At 45.5% G+C, this 20,785-nt stretch overlaps 1 protein-coding gene across 1 annotated transcript in view; it reads left to right on the plus strand.

The window, feature by feature from the left end:
- Positions 1–5,332: 5,332 nt before the first annotated feature.
- The window catches only part of LRRC4B (leucine rich repeat containing 4B), a 127,742-nt gene continuing 112,289 nt past the window's right edge, over positions 5,333–20,785 (plus strand). The window contains exon 1 of the mRNA XM_020808229.3: positions 5,333–5,849. The gene's annotated coding sequence lies outside the window, so the exon portion shown is untranslated. The remainder of the gene's footprint in view (positions 5,850–20,785) is intronic.

The raw sequence follows: 20,785 nt of genomic DNA on the forward strand, positions 1-20,785 counted from the left end.
AAAAATGATTCCTTTGAAATGTGGTGCTGGAGGAGAGCTTTGCAGATACCCTGGATTGCCAGAAAGACAAACAAGTGGGTCTTATATCAAATCAAGTCTGAACCATCTCTGGGGTCAAAAATGTTGAAACTGAGGCTGTCCTACTTGAGGCATATCATGGGGAGGAAAGATTCTCTGGAAAAGACAATAATGCTGGGAAAGGTGGAAGGCAGCAGGAAAAGAGGAAGACAAAATACAAGATGGACAGACTCTCTAAAAGAAACAACAGGCTTGAGTTTATCAGAGTTGAGCAGTGTAGTTGAGGACAAGAGATTTTGGAGATTGCTTTTTCATACGCAACAATGAGAGAGCAAGGTATTTTGAAAAAAAGGAAGAAAGAAAAAGAAAGAGAGAGGGAGAGGGGGGGGGGAGAGAGAGAGAGAGAGAATTACTGTTTCTGCCAATTAAGCAAAATTGCGCAAACGACACAAAGTGATAGTGAATGCTAGCGATCATATGGCGCATCCGCCTACTTCTTTCATTTTCAAAGATCTAAACACCATATTTACTCACATCCCAACCCCCACTGCAATTTATCTAAGAACCTTTTGGGTAATTCAGCAGGAAACATGGCATTTTTTTCCCCAGAGAAGAAGGTTGTCTTGACTTCACCCCTTCCTCCAGAATGTAACAGAGATTCTTAATAGAACAGGGTTTTTGGGGGGTGTACAATTTCTAAAAACTTTACCAGCCAGGAAAATGCCTGGGTACGTGTGCTTGTACATAGCTTTCACAGGAGAACAAAACTTTGGGAAGCTGAAATACTCAATTTAATATTGCATTGGCAATTCAGGCTGTCGAGCTCTGGATTGTTTGGATTTCTGACCCATTTCTTTTTGGACTCATGCATTGTGCTAATTTATGCCATGCACCAGCGGCAACAGTTGCTGCTCATATGTAGCTCGCTCTGCGTAGGCTCCAGTTTTACAGCTGCCACATGGAAATGATTATGCTGAGAACAGCCCGGGAGGGTGACCCTGAAATCAACACTCAGACTGGAGGGCATCCTGCAGAGGTCAGGGGTCAAGGGGAGGATTTGGGCAATCAAATAGGATTCTGGAATTAGTGTATTAACTGAGACAGGCATTTGTAAATCAAATTAGATCATATGCTGCAGATGGTTTATTCCTTTACAGAGACTTAAGTGAGCTTGGGAATTTTTTAAGGATAAGAATTGCTAGAATTCCCCTGCATAGCCGTGGTGGATGGGGATTCTGGGAACTGTTGTCCAAAAGAACCAGAAAAAGGACTGTGTGGTCTGCAGAACAATGCAAATGCAATAGAAGATGATACCTTTATTAGACCACTTATATATATATCAAGCCTTTTTTTAAATGATTGGTCTAATAAAGGTATTGTCTGCTCTTCCATTTGTATTGTCAAAATTTTTTTTCTAAGTTCTGGTCAGTTTTCATGGCTTTTCTGTGCAATAAAGGCCCTATGATTGCACACAGTCTGGATGGCTGTGGACTATGAGCATGGCCTTCAGTCAACAGACCCACAGCAGTGTTCTGGTACATTCTGGAATGTATTGCTGGAATCTTCCTAGTCCTAACCCTGGTAGAGTCCAAGAATTCATCCAGCTATTTTGATCCCTACCTGCAACCCCTTCTAGCAATTTTCAGCTGCATCAGAAGCAGGTATTTTGTAAAGCTAATGGGTCTTATCCATTCAAGACCAAGCCACCTCCAACAGCTTCCCGAAATAAGAGGGATAACTCATAAGATGATTATACTGTTGTGGTTGGTGATTGTGTCCCCTCCTGGCTACTGTGAATACTACAGCTCAATTCAGAGGAAAGTAGAGAAATACGAAGGTGATGTTGTTGTTGTTTAGTCATTTAGTCGTGTCCGACTCTTCTTGACCCCATGGACTAGAACACGCCAGGCTCTCCTGTCTTCCACTGCCTCCCGGAGTTGGGTCGAATTTATGTTGGTAGCTTCGATGACACTGTCCAACCGTCTCGTCCTCTGTCGTCCCCTTCTCCTCTTGCCTTCACACTTTCCCAACATCAGGGGCTTTTCCAGGGAGTCTTCTCTTCTCATGAGATGGCCAAAGTATTGGAGCCTCAGCTTCAGGATCTGTCCTTCCAGTGAGCACTCGGGGTTGATTTCCTTCAGAATGGATAGGTTTGTTCTCTTTGCAGTCCAGGGGACTCTCAAGAGTCTCCTGCAGCACCACAATTCAAAAGCATCAATTCAATAAAGGTGATACAGTACTGATGCATAAACTTGCCAATCAAAATGTACTGTATCTGGAAACCCTGGCTACACTACATAGCACCATAGTTTATGTTTGTTTGTTTTTCTGGGAGGGGGGAACGCTATATCTTTATTTCCAGGAATTAACACATTCTAGGTGACCATTTGGTTCCGGTCACCCCCAGATCCCCCTAACTATGTCAGTCGACACAGTTAAGAGAAACCAAGAGTACAGTTACCAGAAACAACACTGACAACTTGCCAATGATCAGATATGGTGCAAGTTATGGTCCCAACATTTCTGGAGGGCAAGAGTTTCGCCTACCCTGTTCAGGATCTCCAACCCCCCCCACCCCAAGATCCACTAGCTTTGACCACCTCTTTCTCTTTAAAGATCACCCCGTATGTCTCTTAGTCTCTCTCTCCTCTACAACACTGAAACTCAAAAATATAGATTTCCACTCCACCGATCAATTGCCTTACAGGCCTCCCTATAACCACCCTTTGCTTTTTATAAGCCTCTCTACTCCAGCTTCGGTCACCTTATTTCTTCCTCCCCAAGCAATGCTGGAGAGGCCCGTGTGCTATCCATGCACTTTCCCCTTTGCCCTCAAAGCAGTGCACACTCCCACTTTAAAACAAGCTATGCAGGGAATAGGTGCCTTGTTTAACAGAGAATAGTGCTTCTGAATTGCGTCGAAAACCAGGTGTCTGCATCCCATATACCCTGTTTAAGGGTAAAAGCTGAAGATTTTTAAACCGATGCTACTGTGCTCCCCAAGCTTGATGCCAGTGGGACTGGCTGGGACTGCAAAATAAGTATTTTTTGGGGGGGGGCACCTGCAGCTCACAGCTCATTTGTTGTCCATCCTAGCCTCTGAATGTATTAAAATGTTGTATACAAACATGATTTTTATTTTGAGCCAAAGAATTTACTTCTCCTGTACCACGGAGTGGATGGATCTACTATCTTGTAGATTATGACAATTAAGATCCGTTAGCTTTACAAAAGCGCACCGTCTTGGATACACCATCATGGTAAAAAGAATAAAGGGTTCTGTCACCATTAAAACATGCAGCGGAAGCCTATATATGTCTATTTAAAAATACCACTGAAGTAAGCAGAAGTTGTGTGATTGTCCTTCAGTTTGGGCCACTTTGGGGGATGGTCTGGTTTGATCCTTTTTCTGATGACTTCAAGCAATCACAGACCAACCTGTACCTTTGACCATGCCACCCTTTAGATCCTTGTCAGGGATTACTGGTTTTGATTTTGCTTTAAAAAATATTGAGGGGGGGTAGTATTGCTCCATTTTGGTTCAGTTCTGGCACATGTAATTGCCAGGATCAAATCAAAGCAGATTATTTACCTACTTCACTAGGAAGAACTGGAAGCAGCAACTCCTTGCTGAACCCACATTGTACGATCAACATACTTATCAATAAATTAAAAGCTTCCTCCCACACCGACCGACCGCAGGGGAAACAGAGGATGTGAAGGTTTTTTTTTTTTTTTTAAAAAAAGCCCCTCAAGTCTAGGTTCTTCAATAAGCCAATTTACCACTGTACTCCTTGAAAATAATTTTTAATAAAGCTTCCTCCCCACCCCCACCCCCGCCCAACAGCTCTGCGGTACTAAGTTTATAATTTATTATAATCTCTCCTTCTTCCAGCATCCTGTTCACATGAAAGCAAATGCTGACACGGCATAATGTCAGCCTAACCCATTCTGACGCTGGCCAGATGTGTGTGGGACTACAATATACATCATAAAACTGGAACCATGTCCCTACTGGCTGGGGATTATCAGAATCGTAGTCCAACACAGGTTGGGGAGTACCAGGATGGAAGAAGCTACTTGAAACCCTGATGATTTCAAAGCAGCAAGGGGGGGGAGTCTGGTAAAGTGTTAATTTTCCCTCTGCTATTACAAAGAGTGATGAAATTAACCAGAAGGAGGACGAAAGAGAGGAGAGTCAAGCAGGAACCTACCTCTAGTCTAACTCAATTTCATTCCTCAGGTAAATTACATGGACCAGGCCATTTGCCTCCCACAAATTATACTGGAAAGCATTTTTTCAAACACTGGACTGGACTGAAATCATCGTGATAGTGGTGTTGATGATGATGCGGTGCAGAAGACCTGCTCATCACCCCACGCTTCCCTAGTGCCTTTTTCCGATGCAGATTCTGGGGATCAATCCAGGGTCAGACGCTCTACTATCCTGGACCAAAGGAGGAAGTGGAGGAGAGGGAGAGATTCGAATTCGGATTGAGAACGGATCAGTTGTAATCTGTATCACGGGGTGGCGTGTGTGTGTGTGTGTGTGTGTGTGTGTGTGTGTGTGTGTGTGTGTGTGTGTGTGTGTGTGTGTGTGTGTGTGTGTGTGTGTGTGTGTGTGTGTGTGTGTGTGTGTGTGTGTGTAGGGGTTGGCGTGGGGAAAAAAAGCACGGGTGAGGAGGGCCTGAAGCGGATGGCCGAAATCCAGCCGGGACCTCCAAGACCCCAAGGAGTGTTGACTGAGTCGCCTTCCTCCCATGGACGCTCAGGCTTGGGTCTGAACGGCGTGCTAGCCTGGTGGTACATAAGGGCGAAAATAATAATAATAAGAATAATCCCATCTCGCTCCCGCATCCTTGTTACGCTCAGTCAAATCAATCAGGGACCAAGCGACCTGCCTCTTAAGACACACAGACCGGTGACCCAGGACTTCCCTCCCCCACCTCCAGGGGCCCAATCCACCGCCCCGCCCCCGATCGTCCCCTCCGTTCTCCTCCTCCTCCTCCCGCCTCCTTCAACCCCCAACCCCCCCTCCCTGGCACGGGTTTCTTCTCCGGCCGGGCTGCGCCTCTGCCCACCCTCGCCTCTCTCCGCGCCCGCGCTCGGCGGCTGGTCAAGCGCTTGTTCGCCACCCTTGGGCTCCGCCGCACTTTCCACTTTACGCGCCCCCCCCCAAACCCAGCACCACCGCTGCTTTCCCCTCCATCTCTCCCCTCCTCCCTGGCACTCCCCTCCCCCTGCCGACTTCCTCCCAGCCCCCCCTCCCCGATCGCTTGCCCGCCCGCCCGCCTGTCCCTCCCTCCCTCCTTCCCTCCCCCCCCCGCGCCATTATTAGTATTCCTCTCCCGTCTCTGCTGCTCGCAGGAGCGCTTTTGCTGCAGCGCTCCCGACGCCGTTGGTTGGCTGGCTGGCTTGGGGGGTCTCCGTCTTCCGTTGGCAGCCGGGTCGGGTCGGAGCCAGGACGGCGACGGAGGACTGCTTCTCCGTTGGCTTTCCCTCCCTCCTCCTCCTTTTTCTTCGCCTCCTTCCTCCTCCTCCTCCTCCTCCTCTTCGCCCACTCCCCACCTCCCCCACCGCCGATCAGGCCTGGGAGGCGCTCCGGTTGGGTCGGGACCGGAGAACTGTATGGAGCCCCACCGTTAAGGGGGAATCTGGGGGAGCTGGCAGCCTCCCACCCCCCACCCACCACCAACACACCTCCCTCCTTGCCGTTCTCGGCTCCCCAATCTGGGCACCGCGGAGGAGGGAGCAGCCGGCTTGAGTCTACCTTGCCTGGAAAAGAAGGGGGGGCGCCGGGCTATGGTGCCTCCGAGAAGACCCCCACTTTGGTGAGTGAGCGGACAAAAGGGATGCTAGTGGTGGTGGTGGTGAGGATGGTGAGGATGAGGCTGGCTGGGTATTTTTTTGGCGGTGCTGATGGTGGCGGCGAGATCCAGACCGTGGAACGGGTGCACACATGATGTTCGTGTCCGATTTGTGCGTTCTTCTCTGTACATTTCTCTAGCGTTTTTCTTTTCTCCATCAATCACATCCATGGGCGGGGGGGGCGATAAACAGAGAAACAGACAGAGAGGGATGTTTTACTGAGATGGAAGAAGAAACGGATGATATTTTTTTTCAGAGCGGGGTCGGGTTGGAGAGGTTACATTGGGATAGTGATTGAGGGGGGAGGACAGGTGGGACTGATCGGAGTGGAGAAATTGAAAAGGGAGGAGGAGGAGGAGGAGGAAGATGGGGGTTGCTATGGAAACGGCACCATCTACCCCCCCCGCCGCCGCCGCCGGTGAATGAAGAGATGTTATCCTGCCGCCGCCGCCGCCCCCCCCCCTTGCGATGGGCCTGCCACTGCAACCCCTTTCTGCTCTTCCTCGTACTGTGGGTACGGATCTTCCACGTCCTCCTGATCCCCACTGAATCTTAACAGGATCCCACGAGGATCCCCCGTCCCTCCCGGGCAAGCGTTCGTTTCCTATACCCTCCAAGGAGCGCCCCCCCGCCAAAAAAGGCTCGCCCCCTCCCCTTCATTGCCTGCTCCCATAGCAACACACTTTGCTTTCCCACTGAGCTGCGTTTGCTTATTATGATCCAGGTCCGATGCCACACCCCCACAATGGGAGGGGGTTTCTTCTGTTGAGGAACCCTATAAAACCTCCGCGCCCCCTCCCCACTCCGTCCCGAGGCCCTCGCTAGGCCTGGCAACCTCCGATGCTTCCAGGACCCCACGCCTCTCCTCCCGTCAGAGTCCCGCGGGGGAGCCGTGCCTCTCTTCCGACTCACCCTGGAATCAGTTTCGACTAAGCTCTTCCTCGATTTTGGAACCATTTGACAGTGGCCCGCTGGAAATCGCTGCCCCGCCTCTCCTGTTTCCCTCCTCAGCTGAACCGGCCCACCCAAGCGACATCCATCACAAGGACTTCTGGACCCCACCAAAAGTCTATCAAGTGACCACGCTTCTCCCCTGCCTGTCTCTGCTTCTGCCCTGAGGTCTAACTGCCTCCCTCTCCCAAATGTGGGGTGTGTGTGTGGAAGCTGCAGAGGTGACGGACTACGAACTCCATCACCCTCAGCTGTGTTGGCTGGGGAGGGTGGGGTTTGTAGTCCAACTTACCTGCAGCCCTTCCCCGTCCTTTAGGAAAGGTGGTAAGATCCCCATTCTAAGGGGGCTCAGCCCGCTGCCTCCCTGTTGCCTTTTCTCCTGTATCCCCTTGCATTCCTGATGGTTAAGGGCTTTCCTTCCCCAATATGTCTTAACATGCCCTACGTATTGGGAAGGCCCTCCCTCCCTTATTTATCCTACTTCCTTTCAAGGAACTGTGGCAACATACGTGGCTCTTCTCCACAGTGCATACAACCACACAACAACCCTGTCAAGGAAGATGAGGCAGAGACAGAAAGTGAGAGAGAGAGAACATGGTTGAAGGTCACGCAGGGGGTCCTTAAGGTCTAGGGCAGTGGTCCCCAACCTTGGGCCTCCAAATGTTCTTGGACTACAACTCCCAGAAGCCTTCACCACCACCTCTGCTGGCCAGGATTTCTGGGAGTTGAAGTCCAAGAACATCTGGAGGCCCAAGGTTGGGGACCACTGGTCTAGGGCATGCATCTCCCAAGTCTCAATCCGCCTTGCTACTCAAAACACCCCACTGGGACTCCCTAGGGCTCTCCCATAGGCAATGCTCAACCCACCGAAGAGTGTTGCTCAAGCCAAGTGCAGCTCTGCTTGGGTCCTCCCCCACTTCATGACAAATTCCCCACAATCCTGTCCTTGTATCCTGTAATGTGCAGCCCAGAGGCTTGTGGGTTCTGCTTTCCCACGTTCATCAATTCACCCTTTCGCTTACAAGCATTTATACAAAATTCCCCCAAGCCTTTGTGGATTGGTAAAACCACCACCTCATGTAACCTAGGTCCCAGCAGCTGCAGAGAATCTGTGTTTGGACTGTACCACTTTGGGATTGCAAGTGGAAACTCGGTTGATGGAATGATGTTCCATTCTTTAAAAGAGCCGTGGAGTGTGGAGTTCAGGAAGAATTCTTCAGTATATAAAACTTCAAGTTAACAGAGGAAATGAGGCTGGAAAGAATGCTTTACCCTGGGATGCTACATTTTGGCATGCAGGGACTTTAGAATGTTGGGTGAAGGAGGGTTTTATTATCCAGAACCAGACTTTGAAGTGATACAGTCAAGACACATGTTTAGCTCATCATGTTACATCTGGGAAGGACTATGTCCATGTTTGGAGAACTTGCAAACAAACTCACCATGGAAAACTTGAGTAGGTCCTAGTGTCAATTTTCTGCTCCTGGAAATCACAGAGTGTAGTACATCCTACCAGAAATGGCCAAAAAAATTGGCATCTGGAAATGGCTAAAAATGCAATGATAGTTTTGAAAAAAAATGTGTATAGGTGGTGTTAAATGTTTCACTTCTATGAATAAAGTAACTCAGCACCTGGAGGTTCCCAGGTGGCATCGCTCTTCTTCCTTGGTTGGGGAAAAAAGGAGTGGGATGGGACAAAAGAATCTTGCAAGGAGCCACATGTGCCCTCTAGGGTGGCATGTTGCACATCCCTGCCTTATAGGCTCATTGTGGAGGGTGGGCTGAGGAGTGCTGGTCTCATGGAATGTGAGGGAAGTTAAGCTCTGAGAAGGAGGAATCTGGCAGGAAAAAAAAAGTAGGTGATGTCTTTGGAGGTTACGACAGGGCCAAGAAGGTAACTGGTGCCCTTTAGAGTAGTGATCCCCAACCTTGGGCCTCCAGATGTTCTTGAACTACAACTCCCAGAAGCCTTCACCACCACTTCTGCTGGCCAGGATTTCTGGGAGTTGAAGTCAAAGAACATCTGGAGGCCCAAGGTTGGGGGCCACTGCTTTAGAGGTTGCTCAACTCTCATCTTCTTCTGGACTCAGCTTATGGCCTGTGGTCAGGAGAGCAGCACTACATTCGGTGACAAGGGAACTTCGGTATGTAGACCCTCCAGCTCCCCCCAGTTCCATGTCCAAGGATTTGTGATTTGCATTAATTATTTCTACTCTGCCTTTCTTCCTACAGATCAGTACTTCCCACCCTTAGGTTCTCAGATACTTTGGACTTAAACTCCCAGAAGCCTTCACCACTAGCTGTGCTGGCCAGAATTTTGGGGAGTTGTAGTCCAAGAACATCTGGGGACCCAAGGCTGGGAACCACTGCTATCCTTTTCAGAAGGAGCAGGGATGGTGGCAGATGTTCCTTAGAGCAGTGGTCCCCAACCTTGGGCCTCCAGATGGTCTTGGACTTCAACTCCCAGAAATCCTGGCCAGCAGAAGTGATGGTGAAGGCTTCTGGGAGTTGTAGTCCAAGAACATCTGGAGGCCCAAGGTTGGGGACCACTGCCTTAGAGGCTTACCTTAATTCCTTTGTCTGTTGTGTTATCACACACTGTTATAGGCCTTCTGTTGCCTAAAGGGAGCACTGAAAGGGTGAGAGCTGAGATGGAAATATCAGCTGTTGGGGACTATAAATTCAAGAATCCTACACCCAACAAGGCTATTGTGGATTCTTGGAACTGTAGTCCTCAAAAGGATGAAGCCTCTCTTCCCCACAAATTTTAAGCTCACAGACACATCTCGGTGCAGCACAGTCACAAATGCAGAGGAAGTGCCTGATGAGGGGAGTGGATTGGTTGGGGAACAATGAGGCTACCAGGTTGCTGAAGCGAAGAAGGTGTTGATTTGGTCAGTGCTTGGGTGGGGGAACACCCTCTTTCCTTTGAACGCCAAATGTGTGTGGCTGCCAGTTCCATAATGAAAGGAAGATGGGGCATAAAGGTCCCGAATAAACATGTGCATGCAAAGAATTGTGGAAGAGGGGAGAAGGTGCATGTCAGGATCTTACAGGTGTATGTTTGAAGCAAAGACTGAGATAGAGGGAATGGAGAACCCTTCCATTATTCTATGATTCTGTGTCTAAGGTGGCGGTGGGACTGTTTTGCCGTGGCAGGGATGGCGCAGAACTGTGTGCTGTGTGGTCTGTAGGCAAACAGAGATCCTGAAAGAAGGGGAAGGCCTGGACTGGGGAGTCTCAGGAATGGAGAATCAAAGAAACTGGGTAGTATGGACGGTGCTGGATCAAGCCCGGTGCTATCTTGGCAACATTTCTTCACAAGTTGGGGTGCTTTTCTTCTCTTGCGCCTGGGTTGTTGTTGTTTGAAGGGGGAACTAGATGGATAAGATGACACAAAGCAACCCTCCCTTTCCCTCTGCTGAAATATATTAAAACCCAGAGCCCTGAGAGAAGAAGGGCTGAATGTGTTTCTGTGTCTGTATACACGGTGGTGACAGATTATGGTGATGAAGTAGGCGGGAGGCTCCAGCATCATCCATATGACATGGGCCACATGGAGGACCATGACAGCAAGGGAGGGTTGGGTGGTTGAGCAGCACACACAGGAATGGCCGGCAGCTCTTATTTTTGAAGGGATGAGAGATAAGAAAGTGTGGCAGACGACGTCTTCATTTTGGGTCACTCCAGAGATGGGACAAATGTCCTTTTTTGTGAGTGGTGATATCTACAAGTCTTAGAGGACCCTAACCAGCAAAGGCCACACTGGTTGGGGGTGATCCATGAGTTGTAGCATGAAAAAAGGACTGTGTCCCATCTCTGGGTCACACATTGTTTGCGTGAACAATGTTAGAAAGGGACAGAGATTCGAAGATGTAGCATCAAACTTCAGGGATTAATTTGTGATGGGAGCAACAGATACTGTATGTTCCTGATGAATTTACATGATGAACTTCAGCCTGTGTTACATATAGTGCGCATCTCTTAGATTTGGCGTTTCCATTCAAAAAATATTCAGAAATATATGTATGCATACTCTCTCTCTCTCTCTCTCTCTCTCTCTCTCTCTCACACACACACACACACACACACACACACACACACACAAGTGTACACATACACAATTGTATGAGGCTACAGCTGCCAGGAAAGGTGGCCAAGAGGATGTGCTAGAAACAGTTACCATAGTGATGGGAGCCAAAGGAATGAGGATGTAAAGGCAAGGAGTTAGAACTGCTTTTAATCTTTTTACTTCTTCACCACACCCATTCCCAATATTTTGCCACCGATGTACATCACAACGGTGAACATCCACGTCCAAAGAGAGGATGGGGGAAAGAGTGAGGGATCTGAATTGTGCTTAGGAAACTCAGCTGTGTCATTGCACAAATGTAGAAAATGGATTGATGCAGAAGAGGCTTTCCTGTATTATGTGCAGCAAAGACGTAGGGAAAGTTGCTCTCTCTCTCTTTGGATTACACTCCCTTTCTCCACTCTGACTCTCCTTAGCAGTGCCCAGGATGGCTGGGGGATTCTGAAAGGAATTAGAGAAGTCCCAGTCTGGCAGCATCTATTTGGAACATACATTGCCCTGCCTCTCCATTGCAGGGACTCGGAATTCAAGGGCCTTTGTAGTCTCACCAGCCATAGATGGTGAAACAAGCAAAACTTCTACTGGGAATATGTCATTCCTAGATATGTAGATCTTCATAACCTAATAATAATAATAATAATAATAATAATAATAATAATAATAATAATAATAATAATAATAATAATAATAATAATAATAATAATAATAATAATAATAATAATAATAATAATAATAATAATTTTAAAAAGGAGAAGGAAGTATCCATGTTATATTGCACATTATTAATGTGTTGTTAATGTGCCATTGTTGTTGCCAACAGTCCAGAAAAAGATACTGAAATACTTTCTGCTTCCCACTAGTATCCAGTTCTGATACTGTAATGTTGTGAAATGTTCTTAAAAGGCAACCTTTACTTGTTGTAATTAAGTAACTTTTGTAATGTTACAGCTAAGAAACCTAGGAGTTACTAGTTTTACTTAGAAATAAACTTTGTAACAACCAGTTTACATGGCATTATAGATCAAAGATTATCTAGCTACAGACAAATATATTACCATGTACAAAAGGCAACTGGACCAGCAGTGACAAGCTGAGTCTTTTTTCAGCATTATGGGGAAGCTTCCTACACTCTACATGTTATTAGCAGGCCAGTTTAGGGGATGCAGGGCAGGTTGGACAATCTATTGCCCTCTGCTACAACATATTGCTGTGACCTCCCAGCACCTACCACCTAAGATGGCCACCTCACATTGCCTAATGGCAGGGCTGGCCTAAGCCATAATATGAAAACTCAGTGTGCTAAAACATCTTTAGTTTTCTTAGCTGGATCCTAAGATTTGGAGGTGTTTTGCCTGCTCTGATCATTATTATTACAGCCCTTCTTCTGATTGTCTTGGCAGTGAGATTGTCAGGTAAGTAATTGTCAGAGACCATTGATAGCATGTTATAAAGGATCACTCTCAGTGATACATATGTGCATAGGGACAGGGTGGGTGAAGTGAGCTCTGTCCACATATAAACAGTATCTGGGATATTTTGACTTGCATAAAAGTTTAATCTCACTTCCCACAGCCTGGGGACTTCCAATAGCTTTGGTGGTCTGGGTGTTGGGAGTTGTTCTCCAAAATGTCTGGAAAGTGTCAGCTTGGGGGGGGGGGGTTGCTGAATTATGTAATGTCAGCTTTTGGGCAGTTTGTATGACCACTGGAAGAGTTCAGGCTAAGGAGTAGGAGAACACATGCTCACGGAAGTACAAACTGTTGCTGATATGAATGCAACAGAGATTCAAATCATCATTGGAACAAATCAGATGGGAAGAGATCTCTTGGCAATGAAGAGTCATACTTACGTATGTTTCCAGAATTAATGGTCTTTCTGAACTATCACAGAAATTCACTTGGATAGTTTGAGATTTATCTAAAGCTGTCTCCATCTTGCATAATGGACTGTCCCTGGGATGCCCTGTACAGTTGCCATTAGTAGGCGTCCCTTTATGGGCAAGGGAACAAAATGTGCTTCCTCTCCTACACAAAGAATGAGTTTCCATCATGTCCTTATCTCTCTGAATATAGAAGTCCACTAAGTCTGGTTAGGATCTTGAGCAGCTGCCTTCAGAAAATAACAACAGTTTCAGAAAGGATGGACACAACTTGGTCCTATTAACATTCAGGCAAAACAAAGCTCTTTCTTTCTTTCTTTTCTTTTCTTTTCTTTTCTTTTCTTTTCTTTTCTTTTCTTTTCTTTTCTTTTCTTTTCTTTTCTTTTCTTTCTTTCTTTCTTTCTTTCTTTCTTTCTTTCTTTCTTTCTTTCTTTCTTTCTTTCTTTCTTTCTTTCTTTCTTTCTTTCTTTCTTTCTTTCTTTCTTTCTTTCTTTCTTTCTTTCTTTCTTTCTTTCTTTCTTTCTTTCTTTCTTTCTTTCTTTCTTTCTTTCTTTCTTTCTTTCTTTCTTTCTTTCTGGCACTTACTCCCAGGCAAGTGCATGGGTAATAGAACACCTGCAAGGAGCCTTCTGAGAATCCCGGGGTGCTTACTCATCTGCCATTTTTCATCAACATAGAACAAATGCTTAGCCTTCAAGTAAGGACTGTCCTGTTTATTAACATGCAGGTCTCCGTAATTCTTGCAACAAAGTAGGCCTATATTAATCCCTCTATTTCTGTTGTTTAGAGAGGGGAGAACTGTTGTTTATGTAGCTGAAATGACTTAATAATGACTTGAGGAAGTGTGTAGGGCTCCTAGGGGAAACCTAATGTTTGTAGGAGTATAAAACAGAAGAAGAAGAAGAAGAAGAAGAAGAAGAAGAAGAAGAAGAAGAAGAAGAAGAAGAAGAAGAAGAAGAAGAAGAAGAAGAAGAAGAAGAAGAAGAAGAAGAAGAAGAAGAACTGAAAACTAACTGTAAGTGAGAAAATAACTGGCAGACCTAAAACACCTCTGTAGGGATTGTAGATGGCTCAGTGGTCATGGAATGCTAATTTACTGTTGGGAAGGATTCAGAAAAAAAAATGGAAGACTAGAATAGAGTGGCTAGAATCCTGTGCTCACATTTTGTTGTGAATCCCTCTTGTTATGAGCCTTTTGAGAGAGAGATGTTGGTGCTGGAGAGATGGTGAGAATAGTTTCCCATAAACCACTGGGAGGCAAAATATGAAAGAGGAACTTTCCAGCAGATGTAAACACTTCAGTGCTGCTCCACACATGTTCATATAGGCATAAGCTCTCCGGGGGTGGGGGCTCAAAGCAAGAAGCGATTTTTGTAACATCCACTGTTGGATGAAAATCCAAGAGTGGTATCACGGCTTGTCTGTTGAAGTAGGAGTCAAGGGGTTTTGAGTTCAAAATCCCAGTCAGCCATGAACTTCACAGTATGACCTTGAGCAAAACCTTATCTTTTTGACCATCCTCTGTTGCAGGGTTCTTGTTAAGATAACATGGGGCAGACATAGCAATATTCACCATATGCCATTCTGAGCATCCTAAAGCAGTGACCATCTTAATTGGGGATTCTGGGAGATACAAGTCAAACAAGTTACTTTTCCAAATGTTGCTTTATGATGAGCCTATGATGGTGGTTCCCAACCTTGGGTCCCCAGACATACTTCTACGGCAGTTCCCAGAAGCCTTCATCACTAGCTGTGTTGGCAAGGACTTCTGGGAGTTGTAGTCCAGGAACATCTGGATACCTAAGGCTGGGAATCTCTGGCCCATAAGGAGCCATGATTTGCGGTGACATGCTGAGTTAAAATTCTGAATTTCCAGTCAATTCGCTCTGATGAAGAAGATATCTGAATCCAGATCCTAAGTCAGTTTGCCTTCCAGTATATTCCTTCCTCTTGGCCACAGTTGACTTTCAGTAAAGTGGGTGCAATGGTGGTTTGGAGCAGGATGAAAAAAGAGGTGGGTTTTATACTGGGTGACAATATTATTGTATAAAGTGTAAGACAGGAATAGACGTTGGTGTGATGGGAATGATTAGAAAGGGCTAGCACATGTTTTGCACATCATTTTAATAGTAAGTGAAAAAACTTGAGTCTTAGAATCAAATTATGAGCTGACTAAATCTTTGGAAAAAATGACTGCAAAACAAAGTAAACAAATGATGATTGTCACTGATGAAATTAAGGTGATGGCAGTAGCGGTAGCATTGCTGGTGGTAGTCGCAATGAAGAGGGAGGAGGAGGAAACCAATTCCACAATTAGACAATACCTTTATTAGGACTAGCCATAAAATGTGCCACAAAAATTGTGCAAGCTTTCAGGTTCTCCAAAACTCTTCACCAAGATGAGTAGAAAAGAAGTAAAATGTTGATTCGAGAAACTGAAGTCTGAGAGACCAGCTAAATATTTTACACACTTAAATCTACAATCATAACAAAAATGCACAATACAACGAGGTGTCCTGATAGCAGCTGTAATGGAAAATGATGTAAAAACATCAACTTTTATTTTTGAAAGCCTGCTTGAGTGAGGAAATGTTGGGTTTTGAGAGATGAACTAGATGTTTGTGGTGGGAAGGTATCTGAGAGAAGAGTGGGATAAAGGTATATGAGGGAAAGAGGAAGGAAGGACCTATGTGTGAGAGGAGTGGTGGCAGAAGGATGGTGCAGGGGACTGCGTGTGGCGATAAGGATAGGCTGCTGTAAATTTGTATGTGATCCAGAATGAGTGTAAATAGGTGAAGGAGGAGAACCTCTAGCCCTCCAGATGTTTTTTGGATTGCCACTCCCATTACCCCCGGGCAGGTTAGCCAACCATAGGGCATGCTGGGAGATGCAGCTCAGCAACATAGGAAGGACACAAATTGTCCACTGCTGGAGCACGAAAAGCTAGAGGAGAAAGGTAGTTTATGACCAATTAAAGGCAAACATTTGAGAAAGGAGCCAATGAAAATATCCCCCACCCTTTTAAATTAAGGAGCACATACACCCATGCATACTTATGAGAGGGTGACTACATGACCTTTTTTTTAAAAAACAGAGTCCTCTATTTCAAGAACCACCAGAAGACAAAGCCCCCTTTTGGAAATGTTTCAATTTCAAGGGCTCTTTGGTCCTTATGATTTAAAGAACCATAAGGATGGTAACTTGGGACCTTGAAGTGGCCCACCGAGGTAGACCACGCATGGACAACAGGGTCCAGCAAACACCCAAATCACCTGATCGAGGTCTTCCCCATTTGGCAGTGTTGTATTGTATTTCTGTTTAAATGATAGATCATTTCTAATTTCGCATCTGTACATCTAAATCAGTATAAGGCTCTGTTACAGAGATGAGAGAACTGTTTCACCATCTTTGGTGTTGAATGTCCTCCATTCAGCTGATGCGTAAGTGGCTAAGCTTTACTCTCAAGGAATTGAGTAAGGAACTACAGCCTTAGTCATTTGAGGCACACTGGCAGAAATGCAGATGGAGGGAGAAGTCGCTGCTCTTCTTGTTTACAAAGGCTTCTGTATCTTGTAGCCTCAAGGCAATTCTTATTCCCTACTCACCCTTTCCTCCATTTGCTGTTTACAGAACTGGGTTTATTGTGGTAATTGAACAGGCATAGAGGGAGGAGTTGTAGATTTGGATGAGTAGGGGAGAGAGAAGTGGAGTGGAGATAGGCGATAGTGGAGAGTGTGTATGCAAATTAAAGCAAACAATAAAAAGAAGGCATCTTAAAGAATAACAGATTTATTTCAGTGTAAGCTTTTGGGGATTACCATCCACTTCCTTGGAGACTTGGACTGAAATAGCCAGTTACAGTTTATACACATAGTGTTCGTGGTTCTGGGTGTGGTGAACCAACCAAGAGTAATATAGGCACAGATAATGAATGTTCAAAGTGACCATTGCATTATCAACATGGGTAATGGGTCGAGTGCTAAGCTGTCTGCCAGATAAGCATGAAGCTGTCTTTGAAAGGCCCAGAATTTTGATTCAACAAACTCTTTATTTTTCCTGAATTATCTCCTGATTCTGAGGACGGAGCATTGCTAAAGGAAACAACTGTAAAGAAAAGCTACTTATTGGATGTAATGAATTTAAAAAGCTTCGATCTTTATCTAAGCCCCTTGATGCACACTGGAATTTATGGCAAGGACTAGGTGGCCGAACACCTTGCACAAATTCGTTGCATTTCCAACACTGTCACCATTATGCCCTCTGCTCTTTAAAAATCCATATTTGCTCCTTAGTAATCTTAGCAAATATGAAACAAGCAGGGATGTATTTATATTAGGGACGTGATAAGTGCTCGAAAAAAATCTTTTTCTGAGTGAACTTCTAAGTTTCTCTGAGGTTTGCTGATTTTCCGTGAACCAATGAGATTTTCCAGTTTCCTATGAAAATGAAACTTGGTCTCATCCTTCCCAACTCTACCCCCACACTTTTATTATTATGTATAGGAAACTTGCAGATGCTGTGCAGCCTGATGCTCTTTTTGATCAATCCTGTGCAGGAAAAAGTTCCATTCTGCATAGAAATTGTAACAATCCTTCGCAGTCTGAAGTTTTTTCTTCCCTTTCCAAGCAGAAATTGTAATAATTGTCCACAGTTTAGTTTTCCTTCCAGAAACAATGACCATGAAACTTTCTAGACGTTCTGAGATTTCCCATGAGCTTTCTTTCTTTTTTCAAAAAAAGGGCATAAAGAAATCTTTCAATGAGGAAAAAAAGGGTACTTCCCCCACTATTTCTCTCTGACAACATGAAGCTGTGAGGTTCCCTAATTTGTACAGTAGACAACCTTAAGTCATCCTTTCCTTTCTTTTTTTTTACTGTATGTATTTTGCTAAAGCTGACATTTACCGATCACTTATTTCTCAGCCTCATTGCCCCTCATCTGTAAAATGGGGATAGTATTTTACTAAGGTTTCCTTTCAGCGAGGTTTCTTTTCCCCTGAATTAGTAATTGGGTTCAATTCTTATGTAGTGTTATTTTTATTGTTGTTGCCTTGTTATTTCGGACATTATTTCATAATACAAAAAGGAATCAGCAGAAAGCAATCAAATATGCACACTTCCCACAAACATTATTTTGTTGCTGGCCAGTAAATTTCTATTTTCACTTGAGGGCTAGCCTGGCCAATGTATGATGCCTGAATTCACCCCCTCTTTCTTTAAACCAGGAGTAGGGAACTGTCAGGGTTTTTGACTTGTAGCTCCCATCAGTTTCCGCATAGCTAAAAATAAGGGTTTGCCCTTTTGTGCCAGAGCCCCACCCTTGAACAGTTTCTGAACCAGACAGGGAAGCCCAAAATTTTTAGAGCAGTGTTGCCTCACTCACAGACTGCGCCCACTTTCCTATCAACATCTAGTGTTTAATGATATAATGCATTTTAGAATGGAAGCTTGATGTAAGTATAATAATTAATAGACAAAATAAACATTCATAGCTCGTTTTCCATCCATGGATTTGTCTAATCCGTTTTGTTGTTATTGTTACTTTGGAGGAGGGGTTGCAAATAATTTTGTTCCCATCTTAATTATGGGCATGAATGTCAACCTTCTGAAGCAAGTGGGAAACAGCTTCCCATTTACTGTTAACATCTCTTTGTGATTTAAAATAGATCCATAAGAGTTCCCGACTGCTAGTAAATTTGAAAATGTAAAAGGCCTTTTGTGTGTGTGTGTGTGTGGTATGGCTGACACTTGCTGATCACATACTGTACAGTATTTCTCAGCCTCAGTGTTCCTTCTCTGCAAAATGGCAAACATTACTAGGCTGCCTCTGATCATGGCGTAGCGCAAAGGTGTCTGTCTGTTGTGCAAATGATATTTGACTCAGGAGACAGTACAGGAAATCCATGCTGTGTTCTTTCTGTTACGCATGCCTAACACAAGCATGCACTTTTGCAGCTGTTCTACAAGGATCTGCCTTGGACATTCCTTGGGCCGTTCTCCAAATCTTTGGTTTGTGTGTGTGTGTTTAGTTGTTTAGTCGTGTCCGACTCTTCGTGACCCCATGGACCAGAGCACGCCAGGCCCTCCTGTCTTCTACTGCCTCCCGGAGTTGTGTCAGGTTCATGTTGGTTGCTTCGCAGACACTGTCCAGCCATCTCATCCTCGGTCATCCCCTTCTCCTCTTGCTGTCACACCTTCCTAACATCAGGGTTTTTTCCAAGGACTCTTTTTTTCTCATGAGATGGCCAAAGTACTGGAGCCTCAGCTTCAGGATCTGTCCTTCCAGTGAGCACTCAGGGTTGATTTCCTTTAGAACTGATAGGTTTGTTCTCCTTGCAGTCCAGGGGATTCTCAAGAGCCTCCTCCAGCACCACAATTCAAAGGCATCAATTCTTCGGCGGTCAGCTTTCTTTATGGTCCAGCTCTCACTTCCATACAGCACTACAGGAAAAACCATAGCTTTGACTATTCGGACTTTTGTTGGCAAGGTGATGTCTCTGCTTTTCAAGATGCTGTCAAGATTTGTCATCGCTTTCCTCCCAAGAAGAAGGCGTCTTTTAATTTCAGGGCTGCTGTCTCCATCTGCAGTGATCATGGAGCCCAGGAAGATAAAATTTGACACTGCCTCCATATCTTCCCCTTCTATTTCCCAGGAGGTGATGGGACCAGTGGTCATGATCTAAGTTTTTTTGATGTTGAGTTTCAGACCGTTTTTTGCACTCTCCTCTTTCACTCTCATTACAAGGTTCTTTAATTCCTCCTCACTTGGTTTAGGTCCTCAAATTCCAGGGAATGGGAAGCTGACTGGGCAACTTTACTCACGGAATGGAAAAAGCAGCAACCTCGTCCTGAAGCACCCCATGATGAACCACTCTTTTGACGTGGTCATTTGGTTGGGGACCCTCTGCGTCCCAATAAAAATAAGCAAAGAAGAATGTGAATCCTCGAGGCCTCTAGTCCGACCAGCCTTCGTGTTAGTCGGTTGGGTTGCCCCTGAAACAATGCTCTTCCGTTGCCCACCCTGCAACTTTCTCCCAGTCAACTGTAAGAGAACTGAGGATGCCGTCAGACCACTTTTAAGGCATTTGCCTGATCACAGGAGAAAAGGTCCCTTTAACAGAAGCAACCCCCCTTTAAAGTGACCCTTCTGTCTGCTGATTCCAGCCCAGCCCCTAAAAGTAGCAGCCTTGCGGTGGATGAGAGGGTTGGGCGGAAGCATATTTCCCTGTGTGTTGTATGATCACCAGATGGGCTGTCCCTAAGAGGTCCAAAATACAATTTATGTGATCATGCTCTGGCCCAGTTGTAATGGGAATTTTACTTATTTCTGTCTCCATTCCTTGTGCAAAAATCCAGGTCTACTTGCTATAAGCTTGGTACCATTTGGGCCAAGACAGAAAGCTCCTGGCTATACGTAGGATGATTGGGAGATATGGACTGGGAACCCTCATTTATAAATGCAGAATGAAATGTCTTTTCTATTATACTTGCCTGGAGCTGGAATCTGTGGATACTCCAAATGGCAAGCAGTTCTGCTGGTACTGGCAACGGATTTGCCACCCTGTTATGGGCAAATCACCAGGATGTGGAGGCTGGACTAATATCTTACAACCCCAAATCATCAGAAGACCAGCGGTCACAAGATTGCATCCACACAATGGAGTGAGCTCCCGTCGCTTGTCCCAGCTCCTGCCAATCTAGCAATTCGAAAGCATCTAAAAATGTGAGTAGATAAATAGGTACCACCACAGTGGGAAGGTAATGGCTTTCTGTGTCTAGTCGTGCTGGCCACGTGACCACAGAAACTGTCTATGGACAAACCCTGGCTCTATTGCTTGGAGACAGGCATGAGCACTGTGCCGTAGAGTCAGACACAACTGGACTAAATGTCAAGGGGAACCTTTACCTTATGGGCAAAATTTGCTGAGGTTGTCCTCACGCCTTCATTGGACGACTCTTTGAAGGCAGCCCGCCTCC

This window comes from Pogona vitticeps, chromosome 6 (assembly GCF_051106095.1).
Source record: "Pogona vitticeps strain Pit_001003342236 chromosome 6, PviZW2.1, whole genome shotgun sequence".
In the NCBI taxonomy this organism is placed as follows: domain Eukaryota; kingdom Metazoa; phylum Chordata; class Lepidosauria; order Squamata; family Agamidae; genus Pogona; species Pogona vitticeps.